This window comes from Stegostoma tigrinum, chromosome 9 (assembly GCF_030684315.1).
Source record: "Stegostoma tigrinum isolate sSteTig4 chromosome 9, sSteTig4.hap1, whole genome shotgun sequence".
NCBI lineage: Eukaryota > Metazoa > Chordata > Chondrichthyes > Orectolobiformes > Stegostomatidae > Stegostoma > Stegostoma tigrinum.
The window spans coordinates 22,997,179-23,019,759 of NC_081362.1; positions in this window are offsets into that span (position 1 = coordinate 22,997,179).

Below are 22,581 nucleotides of genomic sequence, written 5' to 3' on the forward strand. Positions count from 1 at the left end.
TAGTTCCCAAACTCAGAGGATCTCCAATACTGAATCAGTTCAATTAGTCTAATCCTTCCTGAAGACCATCCTCCCGCTCTAATTACCTTCTCCCCCTCTCACTACCCCTCTCACTCTCACTACCTCCTCCTGCTCTCACTATGCCATCTCACTCTCACTATCTCATCTCACTGTCACTACCTCCTCCCACTCTCACAAACCTCCCCCACTCTCACTACCTCCTCCCACTCAAATTACGTCTTCTCACCTTGCCCTGTAAATCTCTGTTCTCTCCTCTGCAACATGTTCATCAAGCTTATCCTTAAAAACTACCTGCAACCGCTACACGCAATAGAAATCTCCCTAAATTATTAGATCGCTCATGATGATCTTATATTGATCACTCACTTGTTCTGGAGTTACACACAAGCAGAAACAGTTATTTACTTTTACCTTTGATAAAATGCCTCAGGACAGGAACCGTGAATGGAAAATGTTGTATGGTAGATCCTCACCACAACTCATTTTGATGCACAGTACAACCAGAAAGTGCTGGAGAAATTCAGCAGGCCAGGCAGCAACTGCAGAGAGAGAGAAACAAAGCTGGTGGTTTGATTCCAGTGAGATCCTGCTACAAAATGAAGAAGTATCATATGGAGCTCTAAATTTTAACTCTTTTTCTCTCTCCACAGATGCTGTGGGACAGCTGGGTATATCCAGCACCTTTTGTTTTTACTTCAGATTTTCAATATTTGGAATTTCTATTTGGTGAAGGACACACCTGATCACTGCGTAGCCACCATCATCTTTCCTGGGAGGGATCTGCGGGGTGTGGTCTAATCTGGGAGAAGAAAACTATCTGGTTGTCTAACAAGAAGAGATTCTTGTCTTAAACCAATTGTAGGTTATTTCCACAACAGCAACACATATAAACTACATTGATCTGATAGAGTGTCCGCAATGTGAGGCCTTACATTTTGACATCAAAAGTTGTTCACCTGCCCAGGCTCATGTGATATCACCATAATGGGTGGTGCTCAAAACCCTCCTCAGAATTAACTTCTCCAGACCCTTATTCAACAAAACACATTCCAGTCTTTTCATCTTAAATGTTCTAACTGATGTTGAAAATGTTGAAAATATACCTCCATCTGTTTTTTCAGTGGGCCTGCCACAACAGAGACCTTAGATAGATCTGTGCTTTCAGCTCCCTAAACGAAGCAAAACCGCAGCTTTTTCAGACAACTCATGTGAGGGACACACTGTAGTAAAAGCAGGAGGAAGTTCCAAAGAGGCGGAATCTCACAGGGGCTCGGGTAACATGGATTATAGTAAGATTTATGGAAAATTCAGAATGAAAGGTCAGAAAAAGCCTAGATCAAGGGCAGACTCCATGGGTACTGGCCACATTTAGTATTAGAGCCCACTGCTGAATTTGGCCTGAAGCTATCAGCAGAAATGCACTGTCCTCTTTAAGCAGATACAGTAGGGATTTGTGGTACATTATTGTCACAAATTTTCATCCATAAAGGTATTGGTGAAACTTCATGACTCCAAATATGACTACCAAACCTTCCTTCTCTATCTGGGCATATTTACACTCTGCATTAGCCAAAGTCCTGGTTGCATATGCTATTGGGTGTTCCACTCCATTGGGCCACTTTTGAGTTAATACGACCACAATACCTTACAGGGAAGTATCACATGTCAATGACAGATCTCACTTGGGATCGGAGTGTGCCACCTTCGAGGATGATAGCTGTTTCTTCACTTCCCCTAAAGCTATGGCTTAGCTATGTGTCCATTTCCGAGGCTGACCCTTTTTTAGGAGCTGATACAAAGATGCCAAGATGGAGGCCAGGTCATGTATGAACTTTTCATTATAATGTACCGGTCCAAGAAATGACCTAAGCTATTGGACAGATATGGGAGCTGGGGTACCTTTGATCGCCCTCACCTTAGTTTTCAACAGGTATAACCTGGTCTTGTCAACTCTCTAGGCCAGGTATGTCACTTACCTGGGGTGCCCAGAACACACATTTTCCCTTCTGAGGTGTACACCTGCCTTGGAAAAACACCTAAGGACTATATCCAAGTTCTCTAAATGTTCCTCAATACTCTTCTCTGTTATTGGAATGCCATCTAGATAAATGACAACCTGAGGTGCAACTTGCAAGAGGTTCTCCATCATTTAATGAAAAATTGAAAACAGGCTGACAATTCCCCAAATGGCAGTCTCGTATTTTGCTACAAAGCCTTTGGTACTAATTGTTGCATACTTCTGGGAATCTTTGTCTAAATGCAACTGCAAGAAAGCATAGCTCACATCCGGCTTCCCCTGCTAACTTTGCATATAAGTCCTCCATCCATGAGATTGGGTACTTATCTTGCTGTGAAAAGTGATTTACCATTTGTTTAAAATCCCCAAAACGGCAAACTAGCCTGTTTTGCTTCACGGCCACTATGACTGATGCTGTCTATTCTGCAAATTGGACTGGTTTGAAGATTCCTTCACTTGCTAGCTTCCTGCCTCTAATTTGGCTGGAGGGAAAATGGCACTCGGCAGGTCTTGCAGAATTGTGGGATTGCTTCCTGGCCAACATGCAAGCTTCTACTGATAGTCCTGGAAGACTTCACTTCATTAGGACTTCAAACAGGCAATCATTTTCTAATTGAAAAATGTCAAGAAAATTGGAATGAATCTCTCTCAATCAATTTCATCCATCAAGCTTGGGCCTGAGCTATTTACTACAATCACTGGTAACTGAACCAGCTGCTTTTCATAAGAGACAGGAATCAAAGTTCTGCCTTTAATCTGTAAAGGTTTCTCAGTACAGGTTCTCAGCCTGGCCAATGTCTTGCACAAACTCAAGGGCTGGGGTCCACAGCAATCTGTGACTGTGCATATCAGTGATATGACCATGCTGGTATTGACCTCTGTTAGAATTGGGTGACCATTTACCCAGACATTTATTTTGCTTGGTTCTGATTTTGATGTTGCTAAGCAATTAAACAGTTCCAAAACAGATGTAGGTAGACTTTCCAGTGTGTGCACTCTCCTGGATACCAGCCTATGGATTATCTTACTCGATTTAGGGTTTAGTAGGACTGTTTTGCTGCCTTGAGTCCACATACCTAAAGACTTGCCAGTCCAGATCCTAAAGAAAATGTTAACCATTTGGCTGAGGGCTTGGCTTTGTTTTGGGGTTTTGTCTAGGGCTGGCATAGAGTCTCCCTGATCAGGAAATGTCCTGAGTGTGGCGATGTAACTGCCTACACTCAAGACGTGTTCCCCAAGCTCAGTCAGACTGGTGAGGGTATCCACTTCCATCGCAATACCCTGCAACTCATATACTCCACTTGCTGTATTTTCCAATGATAAAGCCAGTTGTAGCGACAGTTTGAAGCTCAGTTGAGTTCCAGCTAGTAGGTGCATTTGTGTGGTTATACCATTAATCCAAAGTGCGAACCGGTCTCTAAGCATCAAAGTCACATACCTCTGCTGGTAGTCTTAACCTAATCAAAAATCCCGACATGAATTCCCCTGGTTCTCAAATTGCCGAGTAAAAATGATAGCGTCTCAGAATTAAAGGATGCTTGGGGTCATAATATTCTTTAACAAAATCTGTCAACTCTTGAAAGGTTTTAATATCTGGCGCCTCAGCACCAGTGGGTCCACAGGCTGTCAGGAGAATTACAAGTTGCTTTTCATCTGCCCCAGTGTCGTTTGCCCAGAAAAGAAATGGATTCTTTCTACATATTGGGCCCAGTCTCCGACCACAAGATCGAATGAATCAAGCTTTCCAAAAATGGCATGATGAAAGAAATGCTTACCCCATCTCAAAGACAACTGTTGTGAGTGAGTTTCTTCAGCAATGTGTCTTACTCCTGTCATCACCAAGTCACCCTTTATTTATACATGGAGAGTCAGTGACTCTGGCAAAGCCTTATCAGTGTCACCATCCAGAATTTCTGACACTCTTGTTTGTATATGTCAGCCAGGGGTCCCTGATTGGACCAGGTTAACAACCCCAATCAGGAAACTCATATTCTATTAGGCTGATCTAGTTACCATCACTACAATAGTAATAGTGATACAGCATTAGCCTTGGTGGGAGGTGTGCACAGCAGCAGAAATAGAGTGAGTGCGAGATATCAGAAAAAAGGCAGTGGTACTTTCTTGCAGTGGGAGAGTGGAGAAAGATCTCCTTCTTACATTTGCTGTTGTTGCTCCAGACTGCTGAAATCTCACTGGCTTGGGTGGCAAGCTCACATCAGACTAGCATGGTCTGGTATCTTGGCATCCACTGCTGGTTCTGAGGATGAGGACGTCCAACCAGTGAGTGCCTCCCCATTTAGCTGGATCCATAGATAACTGACAGTAGGAGGCAGACGTCCCCCTCTCTGTAATATCTGGGGCAAGTGTCAGGAAGCATGGCGGGCAGCTCTGGACTGACAGTCCTTGTCTGGATAGAAAGCAGGCTTTTAAAGATGGTGAGAGTGCAAGGGATATCCTAGCAGTGGTATGTCATTCCAGGAGCGTGGGGCTAGACCTGGATGTAAGTGGTCCCACAGAGACCCCACAGGGTAGGTCATTAATGAGATGAGTTTGATAAGATACGGCAAGAAATCTCACACGGCCTTTTGTGAAAATCCCTCCAAAAAGCTTGGTATAACTTGCAACTTAACCAAAAGCAAACAACTCACCCCAAGGTGACATCCTCGCATGGTATTTCCTGGAAAATCCGAAAGTTCCAGATTTCAGTGTAACTTGGGAGCTGTCCTATTCTACCAGAGCATGTCTGCAGGGCCAGCCTCAGAAAAAGAATTCACAGACTTGGTGCTTCTCATAGTTAGTTGGATAATAAATGCTGTTCAAATGCTGGATTGTACAGTGTAGAAGACCTTTGTGGCTGTTTCCACTCTTTGTGAGAACAATCTAATTTGGTAGATTCCTGCCTCTCTTTTCCATAGCATTGCAATTTTCTTTTCCTTTTAAAGCACTTCTTAAAATGCCCATTCTCTTTTGAACATGACTATTGAATCTTTTCCACCAGCTTCTCAGTCTGTGCATTCGTTGCATGGAGAAAATTACTTTCAGTTCCCCCACTGCTTCTAACGCTGAAACCCATGCAGAGATAAAAATTTGATTTGGCCGGTTAGCTATTGTGGGCAAAGTGAGATGCGATTTTCTGGCCCCAGTCGAGTTGAGGAAGGCAGCATGCTACCTTCGTGCTGTCCACTCATTTCCAGTCATTGTCATTGGCAGCCCAGCACCAAGGATGTTGCCTACTGGCAATCTTCTAGGCAGGGGGGCTCGAGAATATGTGCAGCTAACAAGTAAACAGGCAACTTGTGCTTCTTAAATGCATGATATCATAATTACTGAACTCTGTCAGAATGAATTAGATGGTAGGCAGGAGATTGCAAATGGATCAGCAGTATGGACAGACGGCTCCCAAATCATCTGAAGAGGAGATGGATGTCTTCTCATTTAGTTTAATCTAAACAAAAGAACATTGGAACAGGAGTCAGCCATTCAGGCTGCCCCACCATTCAATGTGATCATTGCTAATTGAACACTTCAATTCCTTTTATCTACTTATCCCCATAATCATTTATGCCATTGGTAATCAGAAATCTATGAATCTCCATCTTAAACATACTCAATGACCGAGCTTCCACGGTGCACTGGGATAAGAATTCCAATGGTACACAACACACTGAATAAAATAATTTCTCCTCATCTCGTATTCAAGTGGATACTGCTTATTTTAAAATTGTGATGCCTGGTTTCAGACTCCCCAACAAGAGGAAACACTTTACCTGCATCTACTCTGTCTATCCCTCCAATTAATTGGTCAGTTTCAAACAGATCGCCTCTCTTTCTTCAAAATACTAAACAATACAGGCTCAGTTTGCTCATTCTCTGCTCATGTGAATTTTTGTTGCACTCCCTGCATGGCAATAATATCTTTGCTAAGATTAGGAGACCAAAGCTGCACATGGTATTCCAGATGCTACCTACTCCTGACCAAGGGCTTTTCCATTCATTCATTCACAGAATGTGGATATCGTTGACTAGGCAGCATTTATTGCCATTTCTAATTGCTCCTGAAAAGGTGATGGCAAGTTGCATTATGGAACTGCTACATTTTTGTGCATTTAGGTGCACAGGCAGTGCTGTTAGGGAGGGACTTCCATGAACCTAAAGACACCTGTGGATTAACATGTTGCTGATGGTGACCATATTTCTGAGAAAGGGTGGTATGTGGTTTGGAGGGGAACACGCAGGTGTTCTCATGCATCTGCTGCCCTTGTCCTTTTCAGTGGTACCGATCGTGGATTTGGAAGATACTATCTAAGGAGGCTTGATGCAGTACATCTTGTGGATAATATACACTGCTGTGACTGTGTGTCAGTGGTGAAGGGAGTGAATGCTCTGAATTACATTGGGAGCCAATAAAATGGGCTGTTTTGTCCTGGATAACATCCAAATGCTAGAATGTCATTGGAGCTGCATTCATCCAGGCAAGTGAAGACCATTGTATTAGACTCTTAACCTGTGCCTTCCAGATATTGGACAGCCTTTGGGAGACTGGAGGTGAGTTACTTGCTTGTGGAATTCCAAGCCTCTGATCTGCTCTTGTTATCACAGTATCCTTTGAGTCATCCAATTCAGTCCAATGGTATTGCCAGGATGTTGATAGTGGGTTCAAGTCCTACCTGCTCCTGAGGATAGTCATAACACATCTGAATAAATTGACAGAGAAATAAAACTGAGCACTCCCTAAGAAGGTGGACTTGGGGCACAGTGCTAGCCTCTTCCCTTTGGGTCAGAAAACCCGGGTTCAAGTCACACATGTTCTAGAGATTCCTCATCACATCTCTGAACAGGCTGATATAGGATGTTTCTACCCTGAGGAATTCCTGCAGCGATACTCCGGATCTGAGTTGACTGACCCCCAACAATCACAACTATATTTCTTTGTTTTAGGTATTTAGTTTTCCTCTGATTCCCATCGACTCTAATTTGTTACAGCTCCTTGGTCAAATGTTGCTGTGAAGCCAGGAGCAGTCAGCTTCACATTTTATCCTTTTTTCCAAACATGGGGTGTGGGTATCACGGTCAAGGCCAGCATTCAGTACACATCCTAATTGCCTTTAAACAGAATAACATGTTTGGTCGTGCCAGAGTGCAGTTGAGTCACATGTACAGCCAACTAGGAAAGGATGGCAGGATTTCCTAGAGGACATTAATGATTTAGATGGACTTTATGACAATCAACAATGGTTACATGGTCTCTTTTAGACTAGCTTCTAATTCCAGGTTGTTTTTTGCAATCAATTTCACCATGTGTCATGGTGGGATTTGAATCATAGTCTCGGAACATTAGCCTCCAGCTTTGGTTTACTAGTCCAGTAACATTACCACAACACCACAACTTCCCCTTACTTTCTTCCAGTCAGCTCTTTTGTCCAGGATTGCACCAACTGAATGGGTCCACTGGAAACTATACTGAGCAACACCTGGCTTGGGATCTTGGTTGTCATACAGAGATTGGTAATGTGACCATGAGCAAAGCATGAATCAGACTGAACTTACAGTCTGCAGTCTGGTCACTTAAGCAGTCAGCTAGTTAGAATTAAACAGTTACCTCACGTTCTCTGCTAAGAAGAATTATCCTGTTCTTGGGCTTGTTTTAAAATAATTGAAGCCATTGCCAACTAGTCTCAATGGGAAACTGTTGCCTTTGAGATAGAGTATCAACAGTTCAAGCCATTCCAGGAGACATGAGCACAAAACCTAGAATGATATTGTTAAATAAAAACTGAAAGAATTATGGGTGTTGTGAATCAGGAACAAAAACAAAGTTGCTGGAAAAGCTCAGCAGGTCTGGCAGCATCTGTGAAGGTAAAAACAGAGTTAACTTTCGGGTCCGGCATGACATTGTTACATTGTTGGAGGTATGATGAGGCATTAAACTAGTCTGACCTCTTTGATGGATAAAATATTCCCATGAAATGATTTGATGAACAACAGTGGAGTGCTCCCTGTTGTCCTGCCCAATATTTGTCCTTTAAACAGCTTCGCTAAGACAGATTATTTGCTCATCATCACATTATTGATCATGGAGGATTGCTGTGAACAAATTGGTCATCATGTTTCCTGGATAATTAAAGCACTTTTACCTCAGATAATTTACTTCATTACCAGTATCTGTGCTTCAGGATGCCAGAGAAGAAAACATTAAGTTTGTGCCTAAATTTTTGGCCAAGAGATGAGTTTAATGAGGAATTGGAGAGGCAGTGTGGATTCTGTAGGAAATTCTAGCGTTTAATTTATGGTGGCCGGAGGCTCTACTGCAAATGAAGGGAGAATGCAGACGAAGGTGCAATCGGGGCAATATCAGAGAGTCAAAAAATTAAACAAGGAACCACAGATGCTGAAGCTCTGCAGCAAAAACAGAAATCGCTGGAGAAACTCTGCAGGTCTGGCAGCATCTATGGAGAGTAAGCAGAATTTTACTTTTCAAGCCCAGTTTTCAGAATTGAAGACAATGATAAACAAATACTAGTGCTGTTCCTTAGAAGGATCAGTGGACTTGAAACATTAAACTTTACTTTCTCCCCAAAGATACTGTCAGACCTATTGAGCTTCTCCAGTGATTTCTGCTTTTGTATCGCAGGAGCGGAGTTTGATGGGAAGGATTGGGATTTGCAGGAGAGTGGCAGAATAACACCAAGATAAGGATGTGATAAACTGTGGATGAATTCAGCCAGAAATATAACTAGTAGTTTCAATAGCACTTGCAAGCCCAGCATCCTGAGAAGGCTGTATAACCTAACAGGAACATTACGTGTTAAGAAAAGAAGCATTAGAAAACACAGCATTTCAATGCTCTTCACTTCCTGGCCAAAAAGATTGACCCTCCCTCTTAGCTGCAGTAGGATGTGTGGTCCTGAGTGGCCTGGGAGAAGGAGATATGCAGGGTGGAAAAACAATCAGGAGTAATGCAGAAAATAGAAACTACAGAGAGATGGAGGTAGCCAGGTTGTTTTGAGCTAATTACTTTCCATCCTGTTTAACACGATGCATAGTTTACCAGATTTTACAACCATTATGATATATTCTGTGCACAATGTTATTATTTCTTTAGATTTTACTAGTGGTGATTTTTTTCCCCAAACGTTATTGTAGTTTCTTCATTGTTTTACAGAGATAGTAAAATGTGAGAAGAGAAGAAATGAATCACAGAATGTGGTAAACAAACACAAGCACTGGCATTCCACCAAGAAAATGCTGCTGAAAGCAAGATTGTCTCCATTGTGCAATGAATGGCCTTTAGCAACAGTGAACTATTATAACCTCAACTACAGAGCTTTTCACACACAGCTTAAGAAGAAAGTGTAGCCTGGCTGACCTTGTCCCTGTCGTCAAATATACAGTTCCAGTTTCCCCTCAATAATTGTCACAGATCTTTATTAAAGAAAGAAATAATTTGCATTTATAAAGCGCCTTTCATAATCTCAGAATGCTCTGGAGTGCTTGACAACCAAGGATGTACTTCTGAACTCTGTTCAATATTGAAATGAAAGGAAACACAGCAGCCAATTTATGTGCAGATAAGCCCCATAACCATAGAGAGCTATCCAATCAGCTGATCTGTTTTAGTGACATTCATTAAGGGATAATTATTAGTCAATTGTTTCACTTTTCTGATAATAATTTGGCTAATGGTTATATTCCAGAAAGTAATACTTTGGAGTACAATGCAGGAGTAACTTGAGACATAATATCTGGTAAATACAGCATGCTTAGAAGAGATGGGTGTTTGGGGTCTATGATTCACAAAGTTCTCCAAGGCTGGGATTTTCTTTAACTAATTGATAGAGATTGATCATCATCTTCAAGTTATTAACAGGAAAAGCCAGGGTAGATAATGATAAACTACTGTATTTCCACTGATTAGGGATTTTAGAAGTAGGAGGCATAATGTGAGAATTAGGGTCAGACTGTTCATGAGAGATGTTCGGAAACACTGTTCCATGCAAAGTGTGATAGATGTGTGGAAGCCTCTTCACAATCACAGTGGATGCAGGATCAGTTATTAACTTTAAGTCTGAGGTGTATAATTTTTTATGAAGCAGGCTTCAGGGGCTGAACAACCTACTCCTGTTCCAATGTTCCTATTTTTAATCCTATCTTATGATGATTAACATCTCCATTATCATTGTATCAGGAAAGTAGAAGGTGAGCTAGATGGACTGCTCTCTTCTAGCAATTCCTACTTCCACTGGGATCCTTTATATCAATCTGAGAGAAACCTTAATTTAATGTCTTATCGAAAAGACAGCACCTCTGGCAGTATAGCATTACCTCCATATTACATTGATGTGGTAAATTCAATTTGGTTGGACTTGAATTCAAGATTCATTGATAAGTGTTCTATTATTCAGACAATGCTGCCATCTTGTAAAGTTAAAGCAGACGTAGACGAATGTGATCAAATCTTGCCCCAGGTTATACACTCAATGATAAATATCAGTCTAATCTTTCAATATTGCATTTTTTTCCATTAAAAGGAAATGCTGTTTTGGTGTTACTTATAACAGTTTTAGAGATTGATAAAAATAATTTTGTGAAAAACAAGAGGAAATGAGTGGCATCACAGATTAGTTTTTATTTCGGGAAGGCACATTTCAGTGCTGTCCAAGTTAATAGCATGTAAGAAAAGTATCAAGATTTAAAAGCAGAAAACTGCTAAAATCATAGCAGTTAGACAACTTGGAGACAGGAAGGACTGCAGATGCTAGAAGCTAGAATCAATAAATGTGGAGCTGGAAAAGCACAGCTGTTCAGACAATATCCAAGGAAAGTCAAAGTTTTGGGCCGAAATCCTTCTTCAGGATTGGGGAGGGTAAAGGGAGTCGAGAAATAAATCGAGGGGGCAGGTGCGGGGCGAGTGCTGGGAGAGGGTCGATGGGGCGGAGTGGGGTGGATGCAGGTAGGGGGTTATTGTCATTGGTCAGTGGAAAGGGTGGAGTAGATAGGTGAGTAGGAAGATGCACATGTTGAGGGTGGAAGGATTTTGAAGCTGGTGATGCAGGCAGAGGGTTATTGTGACTGGTCAGTTGGGAGTTGAAACAGATGGGTGAGTCAGAAGATGGACAGGTTGGAGAAGGAGAGATTTTGAAGCTGGTGGGGCCAATATTCAGGCCATTGGGCTGTAAGCTCCCAAGGTGCAACCTGAAGTGTTCTTTCCCCAGTTTTGGTTTGGCCTCACTCTGACAGTGGAGGAGGCCAAGGATGGACGTGGCAGGGGGAGTTAAAGTGGATGGCAACTGAAAGTTTGGGTTGGTTAGTGCATGCAGATTACAGATTTTCTGCAAACCAGTGTCCAAGTCTGCTTTTGGTCTCACTAATATAGAGGGATTACACCGGGAGATAGCAATAAGCACAGACCAATGGGAGGCGGTGGACTAGTGGTAGTGTCACTGGACTGTTAATCCAGAGACCCAGACAATGTTCTGGGGGCCCAAGTTCAAATCCTACCATGGTAATTGGTGGAATTTGAATTCAATAAATATCTGGAATTATGAATCTAATGATGACTGTGAATTCATTGTCAATTGTCAGGAAAAATCCATCTGGTTCACTAACGTCCTTTAGGGAAGGAAATTACCATCCTTAGCTGGACTGGACTACATTTGACTCCAGACATTCAGCACAGTGTGGTTGACTCTTAATTGCAGTCTGGGCAATTAGGGATGGGCAATAAATGCTGCCTAGCCAGCAACATCCTCATCCTGTGAATATATAAAAAAAAGTAGATGAGGTTAGAGAAAGTGCAGGTGAATCTTTGCCACATTTGGAACGATTGTTCAGGGCCTTGGACGGAAGAGAGAGGGGAGGTGTAGGGGCAGGTGTTGTAACTCCTGCAATTGCAGGGGAATGTGCCAGGTATGGTGGAAGGGTTGGTGGGGAGTGTGGAGCTTTTGAGAGATTTGTGGAGTGAGCAGTCCCTGTGGAAAGCAGACAGGGGAGGGCAGGGGGTAGTGTGGGGGTGGTGATGGTGTGGATATCTTCTTGGTGGCGCGGTTTGATTGTAGGTGGTAGAAATGTCAGAGGATGTTGCACTGTATTCAAAAGTTAGTGGGTTGGTATGTGAGGACTAAGGGAGTCTCTGTCCTTTTTGTTGTTGGAGTGAGAGGGTTTGAGGGGAGAAAAGCAGGAAATGGGGGAGACGTGGTTGAGGGCATTGTTTACAACAGAGGAGGGAAAACTACAGTCTGTAAAGTTGGAGGATATTTGGGAAGTCCTGGAGTAGATAGCGTCATCCTGGGAATTGAAGCAGCAGAGGTGAGGAAGTGTGAGTATGGGCTGGAATTTTTGAATGAGGTTGGGTGAGAGGAGGTGTAGTCGAGGAGTACACCTTCCTTGACCTCTCCATCTCCATCTCTGGCAATCGACTCACCACTGACACCCACTTCAAACCCACTGGCTCCCACAATTATCTCGACTATACATTCTCTCACTCACCCTCCAGCAAAAATTCTAACCCATACTCTCAATTCATCCGCCTCTACTGCATCTGCTCCCAGGATGAGGCATTCTTCTCTAGGACTTCCCAGATATCCTTCCACTTTTGGAAACATAGTTTCTTTTCCTCTGCTGTTAACGATGTCCTCACTGCATCTCCCCCATTTCCCATGCTGCTGCCCTCGGACCCTCTCCTCCCAATAACAATAGGGATAGAGTCCCCTTAGTCCTCACAAACCACCCCACTAATCTCCAAGTACAACACATCATGCTCCGACATTTCTGTCACCTACAGTCAGACCCCACCACCAAAAAGATATATCCTGCCCTACCCCTATATGCTTTCTGCAGGGACTGTTCACTCCGCAAGTCCCTCATCAGCTCCACACTCCTGGTACCTTTCCCTGGTCACACAGGAGGTGAACACCTGCCCCTACACCACTCCTCTCACCTCCACCTAAGACCCCAAACAATCCTTCCAAATCCAGCAGAGGCTTACCTGCACTTCATTTAACATCGTCTACTGTATCTGTCACTCCCGATGTGGGCTCCTATATATTGAGGAGATCAACGCAGACTCAGGGAACAGTTTGAGGAGCACCTGAACTCTGCACACACCAACCAGCCGGATCTTCTGGTTGCTGTCCAATTTAACTCCCCTTCCCACATTCTTGGCGACATGCCCACCCTTGGCCTCCACTGTTAGGATGAGGTCAAATGTAAACTTGAGGAACAACACCCCATATTGCACCTTGGAAGCTTACAGCCGAATGGCCTGAATAACTTCACCAGCTTCAAATTCTCTCTTCCCACAATCCGTCCATCTTTCAACTCACTTACCTACTCCACCCATCCCAATGACCAACCGCAATAATCCCCTACCTGCATCCAGCTATCTCCAGCTCACATACCCTCCTCCCAGCCCTACCACCTCCTTCTATTTATTTATGGGCTCCTTTCCCCATCCCCAGTCCTGAAGGAAGGGTTTTGGCCCGAAACGTTGACTTACTTGCTCCTCGGAGGCTATATGGCCTGCTGTGCTTTTCCAGCTCCATAGTTATTGACAGCAGGTAGACAATCTTGATATCAGAATTTCATCAATGGATAAGAAGTCTTAGAAATGACAGATTTGCCAGCAACTAATGTGTGGGTAATTTGCAGTAAAATCCAGAGAAAATGCACTGCTTGGACTCTTGACCCCAGGCAACTGACATGGGCTATGGTGCTGCTGAAATACATTGATGGCCTCAGGGTCTCTGGGCTAAAAAGAAAGAAAGATGTGCATTCATATAGCATGTTTGACAAACCTTGCACATCTCAAACTACTTTATAGTCAGTGAAAGTATTTCAGAAGTGTAGCCACTGTTATACTCTAGGAAGCACAACAGACTAAATTGCATATAGCGCTAAATTTACAGCCAGATAGCTGATTTTGTGGTGTTGCTTCATGATAAAATATCAGGGAGATCTTTCAAACTCTTCACTGGAAAGCATACCATGGTATCTGTTTCTACATCCAGGGCAAACAGAACCTTATCACTCATTCTGAAAGCCATCACTTACATCAATAGTTTTCCCTCAGTCATGCATTGGAGTGTTAGCCTTGATTTTTGCATATAAGTCCTGGATCTGGACTTGAACTCAGAGACAGGAATGTGACCAACAGTATTGTGTTGACTCGGCAGGAGGGAAGATGGTTTAAGGGAATGGGGAATTGTGCAGTGGTAGTGATGAAGGTAGGGTTGAGAAACTCAACCTGTGCTATTCTGCAATGTGGATATATAGTGAGGTCAAAAATGGGACCTGTTACTTTAAAAACAATACCACAGTGCATTTGACAAATGTATATAAAATCTCAAGGGATACGGCAATGGGAATAGACAGTGGAAGCAATTCTAATCCATTCAAGATAAGATTAAGTATAGATGTTTCAAACGAGCCAAAGCTAACACCTTTAAGGACAAGGGACAAAATGGGAAGGCAGACAAATGTAAGCAGAGTATTTCAGACAGTAGAGAAGCAGAAGGCGCTATCACTAATTGTTTGGCAGAGAGAGGGCAGAGTGTACAGAAGCCCAGCAATCAGGGACAGAAACATAGGGGAGGGGAACTTGATTGTTTGGAGTTTGCTGATGGAAATATGATAAGGCCATGGAGCAATTTGAAGATAATTTTTGTATTTAATGTACTGAAGTTCCATGAGTCAACAGGAGGAATGAGGTGGAGGGGTTAGGCAGTACTTGGTGTATAGGCAACTAACTTTGAAGAAATTGATGCTTCTGTAAAGTGGAATGTCAGCAATGACAGTGTTGGTAAAAAGTTGAGTATGGAGGTAGAAAGAATGTAGATAAGGGTTTCAGCATAAATGAGGCTGAAATAAAGGCAAGAAGGACAATGTTACAGAGGTGAAAGCAAGTGAACCTGACAGTAAAGAAGATACAAGGTTTGAAATTCAGCAATGTGTCGAGCAGACTGTCAAATGTAAATGACTGATCAGGTTGGGGATAGAGACTTTGGCACTGACACAGGGAGCTGGAAAACCATTATATTTCCAAAGTTGAGTTGAAGTAAGTTACTGAGGAAGGCTCTGAGGAAGGGTCACTGGACCCGAAACGTTAACTCTGTTTTCTGCTCCACAGTTGCTGCCAGACCTGCTGAGCTTTTCCAGCAACTTTGTTTTGGTTCCTGAAGTAAGTTACAACCTGATGTCAAATGGTTTTACATTAATTTTATGTAGATAAGGAATAAAAGTCAAGGATATATTTTCAAGGACTCAGGAAATGGCACCGAAGAGAAGAGAAGCTATAACAATATATACAAGTTCATGGTGATCTATTCTTACTTAAGAAGTGCCACTTGGGCCAGGAACATTTTCAGCCCCTGTGGAGTGAAGGGAACAAAACACAGAAGCAATTAGATTGTAGCCCTAATTTCTGGAAATAGAAACCTTGAATTGGTCATTCTAGCCCATGAATATACTGAAAAAAGAAATAGATAATATGAGGAAAATTCATCCAGTGAGTGGTTAGGATCTGGAATGTTCTGCCTAAGATTCTGATGGAACATAATAGCATTGTGACTTTCAAGTGATATTTGAATAATTGCTTGAAGAGAAAAGATTTTTTAGGCCTGTGAGGATAAAGTGGGGTAATGGGACTAACTGGGCTGTTGTTATGAAAGATGGCATGGATGCAGTGGCTGGATAGCCACTTTGTTGTAAATATTATTTGAGGTTAAGATTTGGGGCATTGATGCAAAAGTGGAAATTGAAAGGCACTGTTTACAATATCCCCTGTTACAACCACTTTTGATGCACAGTCACTGTTGTAGCACAGGAACCACAGCGGTAATTTGGAAATTACACATTCCCACAGGCAACAATAAATTAACGACCAGATAATCTGTTTTAATGATATTGGTTAGAACACCAGGCGAGAATTCCCTCCTCTTCTTTCAAATGGTGTCATTTTACAGTCACGTAAGAGGGGCAACAATGCCTCAGTTTAATGTCACATCTGCAAAATGGCACCTTTGGATGTGTTGCACTCTTGATGCTGCATCAAAATATGAAAATGGAGAACCGTTGAGCAACAGCTACTCCTTGCAATCTCGAGCTTGGAAAGAAACAGTACTGAGCTTCCTGTGGGTAATAGAGTTGAGTTTTTTAGAGGTTTCTCTCAGCTCTGTTTGGAAAGGCAATTTGAGAACTGCATCACTATTTCTAGACCAGGCAGTAGCAGACCTCTTGAAATAAAACAGATTTTAACAAGCTCACAGCCTGAGTTTAACAAAATACGAGTGTTTTCAACATTCCAAGAATTAAGAACATTGTTTGTTAAAGAAAACATATCACACAACAAGGAAAGAGCTAACCTGTGTCTTGTGATTTCTAACCTTCAAAAATCAATGCATTCATTTCAGCAGAAACTTATGATGAACAGCTCAGTTTAAAAAAACAATTGTTTTATTCTCCCACTTTGGTGTGTATGTGTGTATCCAACTGGGAAAATGGCTACAAACTAATGAACATGTTGTTGTAAAACATGATAGACAAAGAGAGCCTGGAATTCCTTGGAGCTAATCAGCTGCATGGTGTGAAAGCAGCCAGGGCCTGGCTAAGCTTTCATTAAGATTCGAGTGTTGTAGCTCAGTCAAAAAATGTGCAGGCGATGAAGTTTGTTCTTGTTTGTGTGGGAGGTCTACATGCTTCCTGGCAACAGTGCAGAAGCCCTCGGTCTGGGCCCTCCATGTGCTGAGTTCATCCACTGTTCTCATACAACTGTGAATTTAAGACACAAAAACAGAACTACACTCCATTTCCCTAAAGCTTTAAACAAATGAATGGTCACCAGCCCTTCCTGACCAAATGATCACAGGGAGGGAGAGGTTTGCAGGGATGTCACTGTAAATAGATTTCTAATTTTTCTCTTCCCCTCTCAATTCCCTCCTGCCTCTTTTTTATTCTCTCACTCCCTCTTCATTTAAATTAGGGACTTCCTTTCTCGCAAAGCTCAGGACAGCACATAACTAGACGCAAAGGCTCCACTGTGAAAGCATTGCCATGGTAACCGGGGATAACTTTAACGGCTCTCATCTTGAACGAGCCAGTTCGGACCAGCTGGGGCTTGGGGGGGGGGGGTGCGGCGGTGGCGCCCTCGGACACTGTGGAAAACAACATTTGTAATCCTTTCACAATCCAAATGTTTTGAAAAGCTTTTCAATTGTCAGGGTCCACAAAAAGGGAGAAACTAACACTGTTGAGTCAGCCGTTAAGAGGCATCCATTGTTGCTTAAAGGACTGAACAGGGCCGAGAAAATGGGCACAGTTACAATACAGAGAAGGCCTTTGTCTTGCGTCCAACACAGAAACATCTCAAGTGGCCTCAATAGATCCTGTCAGAGATATTTGGGGTGGTGGGGGGGGAAGGTGGGGTGGTATGAACAAGAAGTGACATGAAAATAGGTGGCACGATTACTTGTGAGGATGCTAGCCATAAACTGCAGGAGGATATTAACTGGGAAGAGCAGCCAGAAAGGGAATTCAATCCAGAGAAGTGTGAAATTATGCACTTGGGAAATACAACAAGGCAGAGGGTTACATTATGAATGGTTCAACCCTGGAAAATACTAAGGACTATGACGGCCATGGTGTGCATATCCAGATCAATGAAGATGGAAGGGCAGGTAGAATGCGTTGCGAAGAAGGCACATAGGATATTTCCCTTTATTAGCCTTGGCATGAAATACAAGAGTAAGGGGTTATGCTGGAATTATATAAAATGTTGGTCAGGCCACAAGTGAAGTAATGCACACAGTTCTGGTGACCACATTATAGGAAGGATATGATTGGATGAGAGAGGGTGCAGTGGGGATTTACTAAGAAACTGCCTGGGCTGTAAGGTCTGAGCTATAAGCAAAGATTGGATAGGCTGAGGTTGTTTTCCCTGAAGTAGCAAAGGTTAAGAGGGGGATGTGATAGAAGTGTTAAAGATTATGAGGGGTATAGATTAGGAGGATAAGAAGGCACTGTTCCCATTAGTAAAGTTGCCACATTCCTAGGAGATTATTGGGCTGCTCTCTCATCAGAGAGAAAGAGAGAGAGAGATAACTGTTGGTGGTTTAACCTGTGGGCCACCACACCTCAGGTGAGGGGAGAGGTTGAGAAGGAGGGTCCTTCATGGTAACCTCAGCTGTTGTGAACTGAATCCGTGCTGTTGGCATCACCCAAATCAGCTAATTGGCTCCTATACTGTCAGTACATAACAAGGAGGCATGGATTAAGTGAGATAGAAGGCTAAGAGGGAGATGGAGGATAATTTCTTTAGTCAGAAGGTAGTGAGAGTCTGGCAGGAGCTTGTCATTGTCTAGTATAGGAACATCACATACAGGTAAGCAACTGCTAATTCCAAACATGAGCTTTTCTTTACAGCCAGCAAAAGTGAAGACGAACGAAACAGATAGAGGCTGCATTTTGTTCACATGATGCCAACCAACTGTTGGCCTAATGACCAGTGACTATATTAACTGCCCATGATGGTCTGCAACCAGCTCCCGTCTACTGGAACTGAGTGTCAATCAGGTCCTACCTGATTTGTAGCAACTGTCACAACTGTGCACTGACTTGGTGAAGGTATTACTTTGCCTGAGTAACCTACATATTACATCGAAAAGGAAGTGCCAACTTCATTCTGAGCCTCTGCCCTTCCTATACCCAATCAACAATGAAACCTACCATTGAATTTACACAGTTGATTGTCATACTTACATTTATGCATGATGCAGTGATCTACACCCTTCCGATAGGACCCTTGAAAGTTTTACAAATGATGGGACGCTTTTGCCAAGCATTCACTTTTTTTTATGTCTTTGCTGGATCAATGAGATGGCAGTATTAGATTTGCAAGCACCAGTGACACGGGACAAATTGCTTTTGGCCAAGGTCAATCCAACTGCAATTCATATGGGCAAAGAAATTATTGCAAATGAAATGTATTTGGAGTTTTAAAACACATTTACCCTTTCAATGTCTGACCATCCAGCAGATGTAGATCCCATGTTATCACCCATCAAACTGACACTGACTGTGCCCTCCCTGGGCATTGACCCAGTCACTTTCCAACTGCGTTGAGCACCTAGAAATTGGCAAGGAACACAGCTCACTGTGGACACCATCAGAATTGGGCTCAGCCTAGTTTCCTGGAACCTGCCCAGAGTCTTCATGTTCCCTTTTATCTCTCACTACCCTTAAAGCCCAATTCTACCCACAACCCTCAATGTGGGTTCCCACCGTATTGAACTTCACTTCCAACTTTCTTTCCTGTCCCCTGAATCCTGACATTGTACCTTAATGATGCCCATGCTGGTCCTCTATTCTTCCCCTAAGGAGGGCACAGTAATGGTCACTGTTAATAATCCCTCTGCCTGTATCTGCCACAACCTGCGATGCTGTTCTGCCTATCCCCCATGTACCCTGAGTTCCGCAATCACTGTCCCTGTCACCACCTATTTTCATCCCCCAGCCTTGACATCCCCTCTTCTTTTGACAGGGATCCCTCCACGTCCATCTTGCACACACCTTGACGATCAACACACGGACGCACACCCCCCCAACCCCCACAACCCAACCCCTCAAACCCCTGGATTGCATTCATCCCAGACTTCTGACTAACTTCATTGAGCAGTCCCTAGACATGACTAACCCGACGTACCGAACGAATGGCTATAGCCAAACCTTGTAGTTTATGCAGATAATGCCTTTGGCAGATGGTACTGGGATGCCCTGACCAATAACACTACTCCCAACACCTTGACTGGAATGAGAAATAACCTCCACACGCTGTCCAACTTGTGCAGTATGCTTGTTGTGTAGGCAGCTGGCACATGCCAGATTGATAGGTTGATGTCTCATTGTCCCAAAGAGTAATATGCCCGCCCCCACCAGGATAGATACCTCCTGACGAACAGCCTGTCTGTAGGTTTGCATGAAAGAGTATGTCAAAAGAACGGTAATTCTCGATCTTGTTCAGTGCGTTTGATTAGATGGGAAACTGAACACTAAGGAGGCGAGTTGTGCCCCTCATTGAGGCATTTAACAAGCAATAATCCTCTTTAATTGGCAACTCTTTTCTGCCTAGTAGATTTATAAAAGATGGAGCGAGTTAATCTGACATCACAATGAGGCTTGGAGGACACCTTGCGCCATTCTGCCACAAATCTCACCATAGCCCACATTGTTAGTGCCCTGTAAGATGCCACCCAACATTTCAGGCTGATGTCCTTTCTGGATTCACTTCAACCCTGCTTGATGTATTAGTTCCAGGATTTTATTTTTGTTTTAATTGCATGCTTCCTGAATCACTTGTACTTTATTTTGCATTGGCTTTCAGGAGATCACATGTTGGCAGTGGTAGATTCCCTGCCTCAGAGCCAGGAACTTCAGATGCGTGTCCCACTCCAGGGTTTGATGGCCAAGACCAGTGTGTTCAAAATGTGGCCAAAAAATGTTGACTATCAAATTGACAAAATCTATCCAATGCACACTGAAGCAGACAGTAGGACTTGGAGAGGTTTAGGCCTGTACCATCACTATCCATAGCTCCAGGCTGCAACATGCATGGGAAAGTGTATGTTGCCATAGCAACTTGGACTTCTTGTAGGGTGGAGGCTGTTGCCTGGATGTTCCTTGTGGGTCAGATTTGTGCCATGAGGTACAATCCCTGTTCTGACTGTGATGGATTGGGAACTACTTGCTTACCCCACCTGGATGAAGGTCAATGCTTTTGGTCAGGTCTTGCTTTCAGATCAATAATTAAAGAAGATTCAGTGACTGATCACTGTACAGGTACTACCTTCAGCACGTACTGCCTTAAATCGCTAACTGTTCATATCATCTGTCAGTTATTGATAATTTCTAACTGGGGGAGTAAACCCTTGACAATATTCTCACAGAAGCACAGAATTATTACAGTACATTTGGCCCATCATGTCTGCACTGGATCTATTATCTTATGCCAACCTTTTGTGTGATCACAAAAGTGGAATAAGATACAATGCTGGTGTTGGTGCAACAGGATTCTAAGGTCCCAAAGACAACTCAATATATTGACTGTTCTGCCGGTTACAGTGAGACCACCATTGTTAGAATGTGTGAGCCCAGCCAAGCCGTCCACACACCAGGACCATGCAGAGTGAATACATAATGATGGCATTTAGTATCTAGTGCTAATTTGGCACCCAACCTCCAACTTTGAACTTCATTAGATCCTGTTAATGCCCTCTCTCAAACACAAATACTAACTGCGCAGCTGCCCCTATGTTTCAGCCAGGTGATCACTGAACTGTGCAGCCAGATCCAATTAAGGATGGCATTGCAGTGCTCATGATGGTCACCGTCACTCTCAGTTCAAATGCCTCAGGATCTTACCAGGCTACGCAGAAACATTATCAATCTCTCATCCATTTTCCATGTATCACTGCATCAAGAAGGTAACAGAGGCCCTGAACATAAAGATAAGAGAATTCACAGACTCCTGTTTAAACAGAAATATGTGAAGGAAGGATGAGTGCTTAGCTATTCCAGGGTAGTGGGAATCCCAATTCTGCAAAGAACCACTGACTGCAAGCACATGGGTCATTAGGCATCATATTTCAAGGGGAAGAGATACTGAAACCACAATGGTTTCAATTCCTTTAACATGCAGTTGGTATGTGACCGTGCATGGAGCACCATGTTGGTGAATGCCTCCTATTCTGGCAGCAGCCACATGCTTTTATCCTGTGCCAATCACCTGTTTCTGTTGTACTCAAGCCACCTTATTGTACCAGAGGGCAGCTGCTCAATAATAAGGGCTCCCTGATTAAGACACTCGCAAAAATCCCATTCCATCACAATTTTATACAGTATTTCCAATATAAAACCAAACAAATCATGCTTATGATAATCAAATGTGAGGCTGGATGAACACAGCAGGCCAAGCAGCATCTCAGGAGCACAAAAGCTGACGTTTCGGGCTTAGACCCTTCATCAGAGAGGGGGATGGGGTGAGGGAACTGGAATAAATAGGGAGAGAGGGGGAGGCGGACCGAAGATGGAGAGTAAAGAAGATAGGTGGAGAGAGTGTAGGTGGCGAGGTAGGGAGGGGATAGGTCAGTCCAGGGAAGACGGACAGGTCAAGGAGGTGGGATGAGGTTAGTAGGTAGCTGGGGGTGCGGCTTGGGGTGGGAGGAAGGGATGGGTGAGAGGAAGAACCGGTTAGGGAGGCAGAGACAGGTTGGACTGGTTTTGGGATGCAGTGGGTGGGGGGGAAGAGCTGGGCTGGTTGTGTGGTGCAGTGGGGGGAGGGGACGAACTGGGCTGGTTTAGGGATGCAGTAGGAGAAGGGGAGATTTTGAAACTGGTGAAGTCCACATTGATACCATATGGCTGCAGGGTTCCCAGGCGGAATATGAGTTGCTGTTCCTGCAACCTTCGGGTGGCATCATTGTGGCACTGCAGGAGGCCCATGATGGACATGTCATCTAGAGAATGGGAGGGGGAGTGGAAATGGTTTGCGACTGGGA